Consider the following 12,934-nt stretch of genomic DNA (forward strand, 5'->3'; position numbering starts at 1 on the left):
TCCAGTAGGAGTGCAATATCAACATTCACAGAGTAAATGGTGTCTTGGAACATGGTCAGTTTGTGAGGGGCTCATATGAACAAGATTCATTGTTCAATGCTGACCATTAATCAAAATTTAAGAAGTGGTGGGATTCAAACCTCGGAGAGAATTCATTTTTACTAACCAAAGACTCTACCCCTGGACCACAGGTGCAGATGTAGTACACTGTAATCACACATGGAGGGAGGGGGAAGCTAAATAACTCGATCTTAGTACCACTGAAAATGCCTGGGACTGGCTGGCTCAAAAGGTGAAATGTCAGGATCAATGTCCCTCCATTCCCTTGGCTCTACAGAACCTAATCCATCAGGGGTTTCACATGGACACGGCATAACTGAGAAAACTTGTTGTCTCTCTTCCGTGCTGAATTGAGGACATTATCAAGTCTAGAGGCAGTATAATTCAATGTTAACATAATGTCTCCTGGAACTAGTTATCTGTCTGGTGCTCTGAAGTTCAGACAAGCTGCACTCCGCATAAGTGTGTGGCTATCTCTCTTATATCATGAAAGGCCTGTGACACTACACAGCTACGTAGGAAGCAATGTGCCTAGCAATTTTTGTTCTGACAATCCTGATGCCATGGTGCAATTTGTATCACAAATATCTTCACCTTTTGTCACTTACTATATCAACACTATAGACAATACAACGAGGGAAGAGAGTTGTAGCTGGAGGATAGTGCACCTGACTGGTTGGTGACTGTGACTGATTTTAAAAATCAAGTGAAGGTATACGCAGTAGAAAGCACTAGCAGCAGTTTCCGTCATTTTCTACAGTTTCTGTTGGAGTGAGACATGAGGCTATGTGTTGAGCAGCGTCTGCCAGTATTACCAGATCTGCACATTAAGGGCTGTGAAATACATTGAAGCTATTTGGAATATATTTTAATTATTCAGTTACATACTTTCAATGCTTGTAAAATTCAGTGTAATTTTGAGACTAGTTACATAACGTGTGGGCAGTGAAGCCATACTTGGTAGTCGTACACTATATAGTAAACTGAAACAGAAGAAGGTCTTCAACAATGAAACACAAAATATCTGTAAACTAGCTGAGTCCCTCCGATTTCATAACAATTTTCCCTGTCTTGAAAATGGAAATTTGTTTTAATTGCCAATAGACTCTATTTAAAATAGTTTTTGACTCGAAAATGGTTTCCGATAATACTTCTCAATTTGGTATCACTTAGTGGTTATTGGTGTACACTAGAATAATAATCTAATACAAGCTATTTGTGGTGACCTTATAAAAGTTAAATAAATTTTATTACATGTCAGATCATAACAAGAGAAGTGAGCTGGATCCATATGCAAGACAGCCCACGTGCATCATAGAGGAGAGCTGAATGGTGTACCGAGAGCAAATAATACTCCTCAAAGGAGCTGCACACTATTTGCTTTTTCGAGGCTGGTCAAACACATGGGCAAGCAGAATACTTGACATGTTACCAATGGTGTGGAGGGTCATTGTCAACGGAATCATGCAGAACTTTCCACAACACATAATGGAATAACCTTGAGTACGATATAGAGAGATAGTCAAGCACTAAGGTGATCACATCAGAGTCAATTAATGACGTTATAAAAGAGTCATGCAGCAGTGCGCAGGGAGGTTCTCAGTGTCAGTACAGAGCATCCAGAGGGCAGGGATGCTCCGCACCAGTACCCAATGGAGCCGTAAACACTTCATCTAGTCTAAGAGAAGATGGTGACAGACTCTGGTGGACACACAGCATATGTAAGCTAAGTAGCACTTTACAGCATTCACTGGAATAGAGCTGAACAGAGACTGTCTCTCTCTGTCTAAAAAAGGTAGAGTAGTGGAATTTCATCAAATACCAGGACCAAGTTATTGCTTGGTACTTGTCACTTGTACAGTAGGTGAAATGGCCTGTGAGTACTAGTGATGCAGTTCCCAGTGTTGGTTGATTAGTTAGACCAAGTGGCCAGCAGTTAGCAGACTGACTGAGAGCCAAACACTTGTCTCTGAGAGAGATCCTTTCTAATAATTATTGAAAGCATCTGACATTGTGATAAGTGGTTTTGGTCCAACACCTCACTGAGAAAATGGGTTCATTATAACAATAAATTGGTTAAAAAAAAGAGTAATACCTTGCCTCATCAGAAAAAATTCCTACCAAATCCACAAGAGTTATCAGTCTTCTGTAACCTAGCCCCCTCCAACCAAGGAGATTTTCTCCCTCTCATCTCTGATATAAAGGTTCATAATATAGTAAACTAACCCACAATGATATTAACATTCTGATTGCACAAAGAAAGGTAAGGAACCTGTGCCAGGTTGCGATGTATTAAATCAGTACAGACAAGATTTTCTTGACTGCAAGACTATTAAATTTGAGTAGATTATTTATTCCTAGGTACATGACCATGTAGTACTCGGGAACAAATTTTCACAACTGGAGTCACCTTATTCTCTGGAGTGATTTTTGTAATTTCAGAAAAAAGACTGCAACAGGCACAGGGTGAATGCCAACATACCAAAATGGAATAAGGAAATACATTGAACTTCTATTACAGTGCTGGACAGATGGGAAAATCTATAAAGAGTGCCAAGGTACAACACTGTCCTCTGGATGTCTGCAGATCTGGTCATACTGATAGCCATGCGCCACACTACCTTATCATTCAGCTAGGTGAGCCAAGCCAACATGGTGCAGCCCAGTGATAAAAGTGGAGATGGGTGCTATTTTCTTTTGGTTGCACTAGAGTATTGCCATGATACTGCATCACGGAGATGCTGACAAGTCCTTGCAAACAATAAAAAACTTAATTGCTGTATTTTATTTGTTTTAGCTGATAATTTTCACTTTGCAACTACCGTTTGTATTAAGTGTGGCCGAATTTTTTGTGGTTCTGATTGAAACTGTATTTCATTTGTCACCTACAACTGTAGGTCACCTCCTTCTAATATAAGGTTTCTTACTGTTAGCTACCTCAAAATTATTCCAAGACAGTACATTTAACTCAGTTGTGGAAGGAGCCAGATGCACTCACCAGGAAATAACATGTACAATATTTTAGAAAATTTTATTTCATCAAATAGCTCTAATTAAAATGGTCATCTTTAAAAAATAATGAAGTATAACAATTATTTCATGTTCATGATAAGCAATTCATCCGTACCTGTGAAATATTTTTAGTGATCAACGTCTTGCATGACAGAAGAGACTATACACTGACATGGATTCAGGATCTTAGCTGTACCATCAGATGTATCTGAAAATCTATCAGTAGAACAACATCATGACGATGCTCAAAGAACTATACAAATATCTACAGTAGGTGGACCATCAAATAACATCCCAAATTGTGTCTTCGCAGAACCCCAACTTTTAACTGCGGCCTGAGAAAATTCCTCTTATCACAAAATTGTCACCATGAATGCATGCAGCCAAACGTTGACAACAGCGCACCTGTGGGACCCATTGGGCTATGGAAGAGTATCTCAATATATGTCATAAATTAGTCAAATGTATGGAAACAAAGTTTGAAAACAAATGTTTGGAATTTAAGGTCATCCCCAAGAACGTAGATGCGATGTTCAGACATTCGAAGAAACAACAACGCGTGTATGCTAAGAGTCTGAAGTTGTGATGTTTATGTAAGGAAATCAATTAATTATACATGAAGAAACCTCATGTCAATGTAGTCTACTTCCCATTGGCACATGGGTCATACAAGCGCACTGTACCTGCTTTTGACTTCCTGCATTCCTGGTCCCAATTTTCCTGCAAAAGGCATTTTCCGAGGCCATGATTAAAAGTTGGGGCTCTTTGCAGCCACAGTTTGGGATGTTATTTGATGGTCCACCTATGGTAGATACTTGTCTACTTGTTGTATGGACATGGATGTGTCCTACTACTGCTGTATTTCAGATACGGCTGCTGATGAAGCTAAGAGCCCAAAACCATGGTAGTGTATAGTGACTTTTGTCGTGCAAGACTTAAAACAATAAAAATATTTTACAACTTTGACAGATTTGTTTGTCATGAACATGTTGCAGAACACTTGTGGATGTCACAAAAATAAAAATTTATAACAATAATTGCCTTATAATATGTGCACAACATAAACATTAAATTAAATACAATTCCTTTGTAAAATCTAACTGCTCATAACAGCTTCCAAATAACCTCAGATTCCAGCCTCCCGAAATAACAGTGGGCTGTCTCAAAAGGTTAATTATGATACATACAGAATCTCATTCTTCAGTAATCTAAAACACATGTAAGAACCAGTTACAATATACATCTTAAAATGAGAGAAGTCAGTATGTGCTATACACTATAAGGAAAGGAGAACACTTTCATAGTAATGTGATCTGAAAACCAAGTATCAGAACCAAAACATCTCTTAAATCAGATGCCCCACTGAATAAAATGCAAATCTTAACTATGACTTAAACAACAAGATTTTACCAGGTATTAAAAGAGTAAAACAACTTTGTCACAACATCAGTTCAGAAGCACTTGCTTGACATGAGTCACAGGTTAGCCAAAATCTCTTCCTTTCTGTCTCTCTAAAGGCAACAAATCACTAATCTTAATGAAGAGCGTAACTGTCAACTATATTGAATTTCAAAACAATTTAAAGGAGAAATGCTTATCAAGGCAAAGAGCCTGCTCATATATGGATATTTTGTTACAAAGAGTAGACCAATAAACATCAACATTACTACACAAAACTTAACGCCACTCAGCCAAAACCAAAATGCAAAAATCAGGAAATTGTCTGGATATAGAATATACCACTCACAATATACAACAAAAATGAAAGCTCACAAACACCTTGAGACTCCTAGGGGGCTAGAGCAGGGTGACACTCTATTTTGGAACCTATATTCATGTTTTTTTTTTTTTTTTTTAATAAAATAATAAACAGATTATAAAACTTTCTTTGAACCTTTATTGTACAGCCTTAAAATTGTATAATGCATTTTTAAAGAAAAAACTTGCACCCAGAGGACACTGCACAACATCGATGAAAGAATCTCTGAATGCCACAAATTCCAACCTAGAACAAAATTTCAAAAGCTACTTTGAAACTGACATAGTACGTAATACATAGGGATATCTTTTTTAAAATTGTTTTAAACTAAATTACGGCAGCCTGAAATAAAAGTCAATTCTTTAAAAAAAAAGTCATTAAACATGAACCAAAATTGAAATTAAAAATATCACAAATATCCTATGCACTACAGTAGAAAAAATTACTGACAAGTTCCAAAAGGTATGGTGTAATTGCATGTATATTCCACTAGTTATAGCTCCAACCAATTTGAAAACTGTTGTTTTAAAGAAAACGAGTGTTTAAAGTTTCAACGTATCTTTTTTAATAATGAAACTGAACAAAACTTTAATCGACAATGCTAGCATAGTACAAGTTGTTTTTTTTTTCCACTGATGTAGAAACAGTCTCATTTTGCCAAATTATATCGATTAACTGGCATCCACTTAACAATAACCGTACCTTTTTTTTTTGCGCCATTGGTATTACTTATAGAACCTTTGTTATTTGTATAATTAACTTTGTTTGTCATTTCCAGGCACTCACATTTTACTTTGTATACAAAAACAAGCAAAATGACAAGTTAAGCAGACAACAGACAAGTACGTGCTCGCAGACTGTTTACCAAAACAAACCATGTTACAAAGAGAAATCCTGTTGAGCACAGTATTTTAGTTGATACTAATGCCATATGTGGCACTATCTACAACTACCATGACCCCTGTTCCGTCAGTAGGTATTGCTGTGTTACGTCAGTTGCATTTGAGCACTCAGATGCACAAGACCGCCATGCAATAAATCACTATTTTAACGTATGTTAACATTTATGATACATTTTATATGAATGAATCTTAAAAACAGACTCTCTGGGGAACATTTTAAGTAAATAGAAATTAGGCTAAAAAGAAAATTTCTGCTCTTGTGCACCCCCTTAAGTGAAATGAATCAGTTGCTTACTTTCATATCAAGGCTTACAAATATTTGTGTACCAAACTGTAATGCTCACTGATTATTCATCTGCATGATCCTTCTGTCTTTCCACTGTGAAATCCCACAGGCAATACGATGACATTCTGCCAATTTATCAGATGATATTAGCCGCACTCGTTGTGTCCATTGTCCTGTAACTGGCCACACTCGTTGTGCACATTGTCTTCTAACTGAGACAGGCAGCTCATTTGACTGCACACACACACACACACATGCTCATTATCTTGATGGTGAATTAGCTAAGCCAGCAAGCACAACACCTTCCAGACAGTGCTCAGTTTAAACTCCAAGTACTGCTTGAACTCCATGTCACATGCAGATGACCTTGTGAACATCTACCATAAATGCTGCTGCCGAGCTTTCATTAAAGGTAACACTGTATGTCATCTTCACATGTGAACAGTTCCCCTGCTGTCCCACAAGACTCACTCAGTCTTGCATTCAGTGGAATTGCCAAGACCACGAGCCAATTCACATACAGGACTTTAAAGCCTCATCGCATAACCCCGCCACCACCTGGAAGGCCGCTGGGGTAAGTGTTACCAAGAGACACGGTCCCGATATCTTTGAATATCAGTAGTGGACAGGATCAGTCACCACCTTTTAATACAGAACCTTTTATTTCTTTTCATAAAGCGTTCTCCATTGCACTAATCTGTTACCAGCAGAAGTTGCTGTCAGTGAACAATGCTTTTTTGTCGACTACTTTCAGCAGGAAGTACCATTTTCAAGTCAACATATGATGGTGGTGGTGGTGTGTTGGGGCTTATGGGCGCTCAACATCAAGGTCATCAGTGCCCTGACACACATTAAAAGGAACGAATGTGGACAGACCTAAGAAAACTAAAGCACACACTCAAAGAAAGCAGGAAAAGAAGGAAAATGCTACATAAGAAAGTAAAACCTAAGGAAAGGGGAAACATAGCAACAAGAATGTCACAGGAAATTGTTATTGGCTGGCCACTTACATAAAATATGGGCGAGCTTGTCACACAGTGAGCAAATTAAAATTCTCTCCCTAAAATCTTTGTAAAAACATTTGACAGGGCACAGAACTTTAAAACTTTAACCACATTCGTCCGAGTGTTGCCTAAAAGAGATGGCGGGTCTGCTGGCAAGTCAGCCGCGACCCGCTGGTCAGAAAATAAAACGCAATCCAATAAAACGTGGCGCACAGTGACCTGGTCGCCGCAAGCACCACACATTGGAGGGTCCTCTCGCCGGAGCAGGAAGCCATGCCTCATAGGGCTGTGGCCTATTCGAAGCCGAGTGAGGAGAACCTCGTCCCGTTGATGGGGCTGAAAGGAAGTACACCACACACGCGTTGTGAGCTTGACTATACGGAGCTTATTGTCAGTGACTTCCAGCCACTCATCCTCCCACCGACGCATGACCCGTGAGCTCAACATATGAATACATTGTAAAAAAAAAAATCATGGTAATTAACATTTATTTTGTTCAAGAAAATTTACATCAAGACTTTCTCTACTGCCATAATACAGGGGTGAACAAAAATATGAAAACACTGAAAATACAATGCATTACCACACCAGTGTCAGAAAACCGGTGGCATTTGAAAGAAACTTCCATTTGTCCCAGAATGGACAAACACAGGTCTTGCATGGTTATCAAGGAAATATTATAACATCTTTCCTGCAAAATTGTGGCAAATTCAGGAAATTATTATAGCAATCAAACTTCCTTCTCTCCAAAATAGACCCCTAAGTCTCAATAATACTGAGATCTGGTGACTTTGGTGGCAAGGGAAGTTTCATTCTCATCCTCATAAAACCAGTCCTGGACTACGCGAATAGTGAGAACAGGGGCCCTGTTGTCTTGCAACACAGCACCACTCATTTTACCATGTGATGGACCTGATCAACTAAACTGGTCACATAATCCGTGGCAGTAATGAGACCTTGCAGAGTAATCATAGGGCTCTTAAAATACCATGATACGGCTGCTCATATCATCACCAAATGCCCATCATGTTCACTCCTCAGATAAGATGGAAAGAATGTGAAATGAGAGTCACCAGACAAAATGACATTTATTTGTTCCTCCACAATCCAGGTATTATGTCTTTGGCACCACGTGTTCCTGCTATGGGCATTTGCATCACTGATGAGTGGTTTTGAAATTCTAGCTTGCCCACTAATTCCCTGCTTATGTCACTTCCTTCATTACTTTTTTTTTATGCTGTCAGAGTTTGTGAGGGCGGGCATTCAGTTTTACAGTGACTTTGCAGCTGTCATCCTCTTATTTTTCTTCAAAATCCTTTCAAAAAGATGCAGAAGCAAAGAATTTACAAAATATATTTTAATCCAGACTCTAGTCCAGACAATTGTCATTGCCTTCACAGTATTTAGAAATGTAGCACCTTATGGGATTAAAACTGGGAGGGGAGAAAGTACAGCAGTAAACATAAAAAGTTTCTGTATGGTGTATCCACTTAGTATTCGTAGCTGTCTGTCGTCTGCTAAGTACGAAAAACTCTCACTTAATGAGGTTTTCGACCCCTCATTCATGACGATATGGTGTAAAATTACCTAAGAAACACAACAGAGTTGTCTTCACACCGTAGCTGAGTAGCTGAGATGAAACATAGGTATAGGCACAATGAATTTTGTAGACTGAAAAAGCATTCTATTATACTATCTGCATCATACGGCTGAACATTTTCCTAACGTGACTGAACCAGTCAGATGACATGCACATCCGGATCTGTAGCAATGCTGAATGACGGCAACAAATGTTCCTCATTGTCTGCTCACACTGCCCACATGATTCAGAACTTTCTGTGCAAAACCAGCCGTCAGTTCACTTTAAATACATGGGGAACAAGAGTAATGTTGTTGTTGTTGTTGTTGCCTTCAGTCCAAAGACTGGTTAGATGCAGCTCTCCATGCTACTCTATCCTATGCAAGCTTCTTCATCTCCCAGTACATACTGCAACCTACATCCTTCTGACTCTGTTTAGTGTATTCATCTCCTGGTCTTGCTCTATGACTTTTACCTTCCACGCTGTCCTCCAATACTAAACTGGTGATCCCTTGATGCCTCAGAATATTTCCTACCAGCCGATCCCTTCTTCTAGTCAAGTTCAGCCACAGATTTCTCTTCTCCCCAATTCTATTGAATACCTCCTCATTAGTTATGTGATCTACCCAACTAATCTTCAGCATTCTTCTGTAGCACCACATTTCGAAAGTTTCTATTCTCTTCTTGTCTAAACTATTTATCATCAACATTTCACTTCCATACATGGCTACACTCCATACAAATACTTTCAGATACGACTTCCTGACACTTAAATCTATACTCAATGTTAACAAATTTCTCTTCTTCACAAACGCTTTCCTTTCCATTGCCAGTCTACATTTTATATCCTCTCCACTTCAACCACCATCTGTTATTTTGCTTCCAAAATAGCAAAACTCATCTACCACTTTAAGTGGCTCATTTCCTTATCTAACTCCCTCAGCATCACCTAATTTAATTCGACTACATTCCATTATCCTCATTTTGCTTTTGTTGATGTTCATTTTATAACCCCCCTTTCAAGACAATGTCCATTCAGTTCAGCTGCTCTTCCATGTCCTTTGCTGTCTCTCACAGAATTACAATGTCATCGGTGAAACTCGGAGTTTTTATTTCTTCTCCATATATTTTAATTCCTACTCTGAATTTTTCTTTTGTTTCCTTTACTGCTTGCTCAATATACAGATTGAATAACATTGGGGATAGTCTACAAACCTGTCTCACTCCCTTCCCAACCACTGCTTCCCTTTCATGCCCCTCGACTGCTGCCACTGCCATCTGGTTTCTGAACAAATTAAATAGCCATTTGATCCCTGTATTTTACCCCTGCCACCTTCAGAATTTGAAAGGGAGTATTTCATAAACGTTGTCAAAAGCTTTCTCTAAGTCAACAAATGTCAGAAACATAGGTTTGCCTTTCCTTAATCTATTTTATAAGATAAGTCGTAGGGTCAGTATTGCCTCACATGTTGCAACATTTCTATGGAATCCGAACTGATCTTCCCTGAGGTTGGCTTCTACCAGTTTTTCCATTCATCTGTAAGGAATTCGTGTTAGTATTTTGCAGCTGTGGCTTATTAAACTCATAGTTCAGTAATTTTGACATCTGTCAACACCTGCTTTCTTTGGGATTGGAATTATTGTATTCTTCTTGAAGTCTGAGGGTATTTCGCCTGTCTCATACATGTTGCTCACCAGATGGTAGAGGTCTGTCAGAGGTGGCTCTCCCAAGGCTACCAGTATTTCTAATGGAATGTTGTCTACTCCCAGGGCCTTGTTTTGACTTAGGTCTTTCAGTGCTCTGTCAAACTCTTTACGCACTATCGTATCTCACATTTCATCTTCATCTGCATCCTCTTCCATTTCCATAAATTTGTCCTCATGAACATCGCCCTTGCATAGACCCTCTATATGCTCCTTCCACCTTTCTGCTTTCCCTTCTTTGCTTAGAACTGGGTTTCCATCTGAGCTCTTGATATTCATGCAAGAGTAATAACAGAACATAAAATGTATGTGAGAGAATATTGTATTAAATCTTTATTCTGGATTTTTTGTGGTATTTTCTAGACAATTGGCTCTCAAGTTTGAGACTAGACTCAAACCAATGTAGCCACTTCCAACTATAACAAAAATAAAATTTTTCGCTGGTCATATGAAATAGATCTATAGTTTAAAATATCATGCTAACTGAACACTTAGAATTTGCTACTGAGGTACCATCACAAAGTCATCACTGTGAGAGAACACTTGAGATTAAAATGACATAGCGTCAGAGATTTCATCAGTAAGAAAAATTGCGTTCATCAGTGTTTCGAAATTCAATAAAAGACTGCAGCAGATGGCTTTAACACAATGAATTTTCCCGGATTTTATAAAACAATATGTAATAGAAAGCTCTGATTTCTGTTTTGCAGATATTGCCATATAGTTGTAGAAAACTGGACAATCCTCTGCCTGGCTCCTTTCTTTCGGGCACTCCCAATCAAATATAATTCAAGCTGAGGAGATGAAAGGCTTTGGTGACGGAAGCCACATGGTTTTAGCTCTCCACTAAGAATAGGTGTGTATGAATTTTAACCATACACGTCGTCTTTTTAATGTACAGAATATGAGTCTGGGAGACACCACTCTCAGTTTCAAAGTATCAGTGCTATTCCTCAGACCCACATTTTATGAGAAACGAAGCTAGTTAACAAACTTAAAATTCTTATTAAAAAAAATTTAAGGTTCTAAGTGTTTTGAATTCCTCTGTGGCAAGACAAGAGGTACAGTCATGTTTTCCCTCTTATTGCTTTGTAAAGCCTTTCTTCAACCCCAGATGCACCACCACTGTGTGATTCTGGACCAACATAGACCTTATCCAACATCGTTACTTAGAATCTATGATGGCGCATTAGGCGAGACACACGCACTTGTAGAACGAGCCATACATTTAGCATTAAGTGCCAGAGCTGGTGAGCCATCACTCTCCACTCTATGAAAGTTCCAACATGCTTATAATGTGAAGATGTTCCTGTGGTGTCACCGCCAGACACCACACTTGCTAGGTGGTAGCTTTTAAATCGGCCGCGGTCCGCTAGTATACGACGGACCCGCGTGTCGCCACTGTCACTGATGGCAGACCGAGCGCCGCCACACGGCAGGTCTAGAGAGACGTACTAGCACTCGCCCCAGTTGTACAGCTGACTTAGCCAGAGATGGATCACTGACAACTACGCTCTCATTTGCCGAGACGATAGTTAGCATAGCCTTCAGCTACGTCATTTGCTACGACCTAGCAAGGCGCCATAGCATTTGATATTGAGATTATAACATGTACCGTCAAGAGCGATGTACACCAATTGCGGATTAAAGTTAAGTATTATATCAACTACATACTTTATTTGCTACTATTAATTCCCTTAACTGTTCCAGACCTCACGCCAGTCAGCGTGTAATTAAACGCGTGCATTTCGGCCTCCTCTAGCAACACAGTGTTGGCTCTTCTGCCAACACTTCAGTTCCATCAGTTATTTGTATTTAATCCAGTTCCTCAAATATCAACTGGACATGTCTTCATATATTATGGAGCAGGATCTAGACCCTTTTGAATTCAGCCAAACAAACACCACAAAAAGTTAGACATGATGGAGATGAATGTCCAAATCCAACGATGGCATTAATATCCCCAATGGCCATTCTCTCACGGCTTTTAAAATAATTAAGAACAAATATGTTGTTCCACATTATGTATTTCAGTTATTTTTCAGCAACCAGACAGATTACATGCTACCACTTTGCACCTCAGAAGAACACTTTTATGCTAGCGTGAGAATGAATGATTGGGCATACAAACCAGCGAGATGCACCAGGGGAAGACTTATTACTAGGCAATAGTGGACATCTTTCCAATCTTTCTAAGAGAATGGAATGGAACTAACATTATGCAATGTCCCATAACACATGACCCTTTCCAGCATGAATGAGATACACCAGTTTGTGGTGTCTGTGACATACCTATTGCCATGAGCAACATTTTGACAGATTCCATTCTGTATTCAGAACAAGAACACAAATTTGTCTCAATGCTATCCTACCATCTGTTTTGGGAAGCAATGAACTCAGTGTTAAAAAACTCTCTCTGGTTTTGTATCTTATCTAGTGTCCCACGTAAACTGTTAAATACAACTAGATAACTGCAATGTTTTAAGGAGTAGGCGATTATGGAAACTTCTGGTTAACACATCTTAGACACTAGCTTTCCCAGGATAGCTACTATGGCACAGTGTGAAGTCCCACTATGTGACTGATCTCTCTACAGAAACGCAGAGTCCTCTCTGTCTGGCAAGAGGA

The sequence above is a fragment of the Schistocerca cancellata genome, chromosome 9 (genome assembly GCF_023864275.1).
Source record: "Schistocerca cancellata isolate TAMUIC-IGC-003103 chromosome 9, iqSchCanc2.1, whole genome shotgun sequence".
NCBI lineage: Eukaryota > Metazoa > Arthropoda > Insecta > Orthoptera > Acrididae > Schistocerca > Schistocerca cancellata.